Genomic DNA, 6,341 nt, shown 5'->3' with positions numbered 1-6,341 from the left:
AACTTAAAAACTGCCAGAATTCTCTGCACAGGTACCCGCGCGGCGCGCCATATACCCGCGCGGCGCGCCGTTTGGGTCTGTCCAACTTGGTCAATTTTCGAATAATGTTTGCTATGCTACGCACCTCCGATTCACATGTAACCTGTCCTAGCATGTTCATACATGATTAAAAACCTCAGAAAAATAGTTCGAGACACGACCCGAACGTGTTGACTTTTTCGTTGACTTTGACCGACCAAAGTTTGACTTTTTGTCAAACTTAACCAAATGATTTTGCAACCTTCCTAACTTGTTTATATACTTGTATCTTGCATGAAAATTGACAATTTGATTTCACATGCTAAATAATCGAGTCGTAACGAGCCATAGGACTAATTGAACATCTTTGACCTATCGTGTTTACCGTTATTGATACGACCTATTTGTTTAGGTCAAGACTAGCATTGTTCTTTGCACACGTTTACTTGTCGAAGTACTTTACTACTCGTGCACTCAAGGTGAGATCATAGTCCCACTTTTACTCTTTTTGAACTTACATTTGGGATGAGAAAACATAAACATTTCTTTTACTAAGTGAACACAAGTACAGGAAAACAAACATTCTACATACGAGTTTAGAACAAAATCCTCAATTCGATTATCATTAGTTACACTTGCCGGGTGTAAGCGAGAACTTATGTTATATGGCCATATGGGTTGACAACCCTCATCTTTGACGGTTCGCTACCGTCTACGGATGAAATATATTTTCGAGAATCAGTGTTTGTTCTAGCACTAAGTGATGGGGTATACAATGGAAGGAATGTTAAGCTTTGATAATTGGGTGCTCGTGAAACAAACTTTTGGAATGTATTACTATTATTTCATTGATGCAAATCTTGTGGTTCACTTGTACTTACTTACTTAAACCTATGATTTCACCAACGTTTTCGTTGACAGATTTCTATGTTTTTCTCAGGTCCTTGAACGATACATGATACATGCTTCCGCTCATTATTTGATACTTGCATTGGATGTCGAGTATATGTGCATTTCATGGAGCGTCTTTTGACTTTACTTTAAACCGTGTCGCCTAGATTTCATTCGTATTATAACGTTGTAACTTAACTATTGGTTGAACAATTCTTGTAAACTTTGGGAACAATCTTTATTTTGAAATGAAGGCGACATATTTTGGTCAAACTTTGTCTTAAAGACTTATGACCACGTAACGGGACCTAAGTAGACGGCGCCGTCAAACATGATTTGGTCGGGTCGCTACACTAGCCGCCGCAGGATGGTGCCTCCTGAAGATTTGGAATCCTCGACTGGTGGCTCTTCGGAGGGCGGACTGATCCGACGTACCAGGCGTCGGATTGAGCCGGTAGCCGAAGGTTTGCATTGGTCCTTTACTTTCTTTGACTTAACTGTATCTGATGCTGATTATGTTGTGACCCCTGCGAGGGCGCAGGTGTCTGCTCGCTCGGTGCCATTGCTGGAAGGGGCCGTTTCCCGGGAGGGACTTGGGCCGGTTGCTAGGGAGAATCGGACGACGGAAGGGTCAGCAAGGGGGAGAGAGACGGCTCAAGGGCATCGTCCCGGTAAAGAACCCGTCATAGAGGTCTCAGATGCTGGTCCCCGGTTGACGACTACTGCTGGGCAGAATGTTTATTGTAGCGACCCGACCAAATCATGTTTAACGGCGCCAACTACGTAGGTCCCAATACATGGTCATAAGTCTTTAAGACAAAGTTTGATCGAAAATATGTCGCATTCATTTCATAAGTGTGGATGTTACAAAGTTTACAAAAGTAGTTTCCATAACTAGTACATAACGATGTTTAAAGTACAAATGAAACACGTGCGGCACAGTTTAAAGTAGTCAAAAGATGCTCCACAATATGCAAGTATACTCGACATCCAAAGCAAGTATCAAAAAGAATGTGCGGAAGCATGTATCACCTAAAGATCAAGGACCTGAGAAAAAATAGAAATCTGTCAACGAAAACGTTGGTGAAATCATTGGTTTAAGTAAGTCAGTGAGTAAAAGTAAGTCGAACCACAAGATTTGCATCATTGATAAAATAGTAATACATTCTAAAAGTAAATATTCACGAGCACCCAATTATCAAAGCTTAACGTTTCCTTCATTAGTACCCCATCACAATAGTGTTAGAACATACACCGTTTCCCGAAAATATATTTCATTCGAATAACGGTAGCGAACCGTCCGAATGAGGGTTTGTCAAACCCATATGGCCATATAACATAAGTTCTCGCCTACACCGTCAAGTGTAACTAATGATAATCGAATTGAGGATTTTTGTTCTAAACTCGTATGTAGAATGTTTGTTTTCATGTACTTGTGTTCACTTAGTTAAAAGAAGCGTTTATGTTCTCTCATCCCAAAAGTAAGTTCAAAAGAGTAAAAAGTGGGACTATGATCTCACCTTGAGCGCAAGAGCAAATAAGTACTTCGACAAGTAACGTGTGCAAAGAACAATGCTAGTCTTGACCTAAACAAATAGGTTGTATCAATAACGATAGTCACGATTGGTCAAAGATGTCCAATTAGTCCTATGGCTCAATACGACTCGATTATGTAGCATGTGAATCAAATTGTCAAGTTTCATGCAAGATACAAGTATAGAAACAAGTTAGAAAGATTGCATAATCATTTGGTTAAGTTTGACAAAAAGTCAAACTTTGGTCGGTCAAAGTCAACGAAAAAGTCAACACGTTCGGGTCGGGTCCCGAACTATTTTTCTGAGGTTTTTAATCATATATGAGCATGTTAGAACAAGTTACATGTGAATCGGAGGTGCGTAGCATAGCAAACATTTTTCGAAAATTGACAAAGTTGGACAGCCCACTTTGGCGCGCCGCTCGGGTATATGGCGCGCCGCGCGGGTACATGGCGCGCCGCGCCATTACCTGTGCAGAGAATTCTAGCAGTTTTTAAGTGTTATGCATGAACCTAACTTCAAACAATCACCATTTATGACCCGCAAACAACCAAATCATGTATCTTATATCATCGGAAAGGTATTTTGACAAGGAAAACAACTAAACACATTTCATCAATCACATTTTCTTTTACAACAACAAAATCACATTCAAAACTCCTCATTAAATGCATTCAAGTTCATAAATAAAATTCGATGATTCGGCAACCAATTTACATGAATGATATGCCGTTTCGAAGGTGATCAAGCATACAATACAACCTAACACTTACAAATAACATTTCATGTCATTTAAAGTATTAAATGTTCACATTCAATTCTATCAAACCCTAACCAACAACATCAAAATCACTAATCATGTTTATGAAGTTTTCTAAAACAACCTACACATCAAATTGAAGCTATTGATGTTAGGAACACATTTAATACATGCATTTATAACATTTTAACATCATTCAAACAACCAAATCACCAAATCAAACACACCAAAGTTTATGTTCATGCTAGTTACTTCAAATAACAAAATCGAACATATAAATCATATATTCATGTTAGACTTGAGCCATAGACACTAATTAACAATTTTATAACTTAAAAACATCAAGAACACAAAATCTAGTAATTTTAGAAAGTTACCCAAATGTAATGAAATCGGTATGGAATCGAAGAGGAAGTTGCAAGGATTCCAAATATGTATTTTTTTTTATTGAAGCTTGCTTGAACGAATTTAGATGATGATTCTTTGAGATGGAGTTTGAGAGAATACTTGAAAGTATTAAATGAAAAGGAAAAATAAAATGGATAAAATGAATGGATGAGAAAGGGTGTTGACCCTTTGACCTAGTCAAAGGTTTGGCACTTTGGCAAGCTTCGTCCCTCTAGTTTCATTCGGGTGCGTGAATTACCTAAACGAGATAATTTAAAATGCGTATCAACGGGAAATGTTATAATTACATAACGGACTTTAAATAATTAAACGGAAAAGTAAACAGAAAAAGGCGGGATGTTACATTACCTACTCCTCAAAAGAAATTTCGTCCCGAAATTTAAGCAGGCGTAGTAATCGTTGTTTCTTCCTCGGGATCTTGCGTTTCCGGAACCGGGAACAAGTGAGGGTATTTCTTTTGCATTTGATCTTGCCTTTCCCAAGTAAACTCGGGTCCCCTTTTGGCGTTCCAATGGACTTTAACAATCGGAATTCGGCTTTGTTTCAATGTCTTGACGGAGGTGTCCACAATTTCGACCGGTCCCTCCACAAAATGAAGTTTGTCATCAATAGTAAGTTCCTCGAGAGGAATGACGATATCGGGTTCAGCAAGACACTTTTTCAAGTTAGATACATGGAATGTAGGATGAACGGAGTTCAATTGAGGCGGAAGATCTAAACGATAAGCAACGGTTCCAATACGCTCCAAGATTTCGAAAGGACCAATATACCGCGGATTTAGCTTCCCTCGTTTCCCAAAACAGATTACACCTTTCCAAGGTGCGACTTTTAACATTACTCGGTCACCGACTTGAAATTTGAGGTCGTTGCGTCTTTTGTCGGTGTAGCACTTTTGACAACTCCGGGCCGTCCGAAGCCTATATCGAATTTGTACGATCTTCTCGGTGGTTTCGTGAATGAGTTCGGGTCCGGTGATTTGCACGTCGCCTACCTCGGCCCAACAAAGAGGTGAACGACATTTTCGGCCATATAGCGCTTCAAAAGGTGCGGCTTTAATACTCGCGTGATAGCTATTGTTGTAAGAGAACTCGGCGAGAGGTAAGTGCTTGTCCCAAGCTTTTCCAAAATCAACCACGCAAGCTCGTAACATGTACTCCAAGGTTTGAATTATGCGTTCGCTTTGTCCATCAGTTTGAGGATGATATGCGGTGCTCATGTCTAAACGCGTTCCCAACGCTTCTTGCAAGGTACGCCAAAATCTAGAAACAAAACGGCCATCTCGATCGGAGATAATCGATAAAGGTACACCGTGTCGGGCTACGATCTCCTTGATTTAAAGTTGTGCAAGTTTCTCCATTTTATCCATTTCTTTCATAGCAAGGAAGTGTGCGGATTTGGTGAGACGGTCAACAATAACCCAAATAGTATCATAACCGCCGTCGTTTTTGGTAGTTTGGTGATAAAATCCATCGTTATCTTTTCCCACTTCCATTGCGGGATCTCGGGTTGTTGAAGTAGCCCGGACGGTATTTGGTGTTCGGCTTTGACTTTGGAACATGTCAAACACTTGGAAACATAAGTAGCTACGTCCCTTTTGATGTTTGGCCACCAATATTGTTGTTTAAGGTCGTGGTACATCTTATTTGCACCGGGGTGAATCGAGTATCGTGACTTATGGGCTTCATCTAAAATAAGACTTCGTAGGTCCCCATATCTAGGCACCCAAATCCTTCCGGCGAAATATCGAAGTCTGGTCTCCCTAATTTCGAATCGAGAGACGAGAATGTTCAAGAGCTCGTGTGAAACGTTTTCATCCTTGAGAGCCTCATCTTGGGCTACCCGAATTTGGCTATTAAGGTTGGTGTGGATGGTGATGTTTAAGGCTCGGACACGAAGAGGCACCGCTCTTTCTTTTCGACTTAAGGCATCGGCTACTACATTTACCTTTTCGGGATGGTAACGAAACTCGAAATCGTAATCGTTTAAGATTTCAATCTACCTTCGTTGTCTCATGTTTAGTTGCTTTTGATCGAAGATGTGTTGGAGACTTTTGTGATCGGTAAAGATAGTACTCTTGGTTCCATAAAGATAGTGTCTCCACATTTTTAGTGCAAAGACAACGGCTCCGAGTTCGAGATCATGTGTCGTGTAGTTTCGTTCATGAATTTTGAGTTGTCGAGAAGCATAAGAAATGACTTTCGCTCGTTGCATCAACACACACCCAAAACCATGTTTCGAGGCTTCGCAATACATAACAAAATCATCGTTGCCTTCGGGAAGTGACAAGATAGGAGCGGTGGTTACCTTCGTTTTCAAGATTTGAAATGCAGATTCTTGTTCGGTTGCCCAAACGAATTTTCTTCCCTTATGAGTTAACGCGGTTAGAGGACGAGCAACCAAACAGAAATCCTTGATGAATCTACGGTAGTATTCGGCGACACCCAAAAATTGACGAATGTGAGTAGGAGTAGTAGGAGTCTCCCATTTACTAATGGCTTCAATTTTTGATGGATCGACTTTAATACCTTGATCACTTACAACATGACCAAGAAATTGAACTTCCTTCAACCAAAATTCACACTTGAAGAATTTGGCATAGAGTCGTTCTTGTCTCAAGAGTTCAAGCACAAGTCGGAGATGTTGTTCGTGTTCTTCTTCGCTTTTAGAATAAACTAAAATATCATCGATGAACACGATAACGAATTTGTCAAGATACGGTTTGCACACGC

This window comes from Rutidosis leptorrhynchoides, chromosome 4, assembly GCF_046630445.1.
Source record: "Rutidosis leptorrhynchoides isolate AG116_Rl617_1_P2 chromosome 4, CSIRO_AGI_Rlap_v1, whole genome shotgun sequence".
Classification (NCBI taxonomy): domain Eukaryota; kingdom Viridiplantae; phylum Streptophyta; class Magnoliopsida; order Asterales; family Asteraceae; genus Rutidosis; species Rutidosis leptorrhynchoides.
This window is presented reverse-complemented; position numbering follows the sequence as displayed.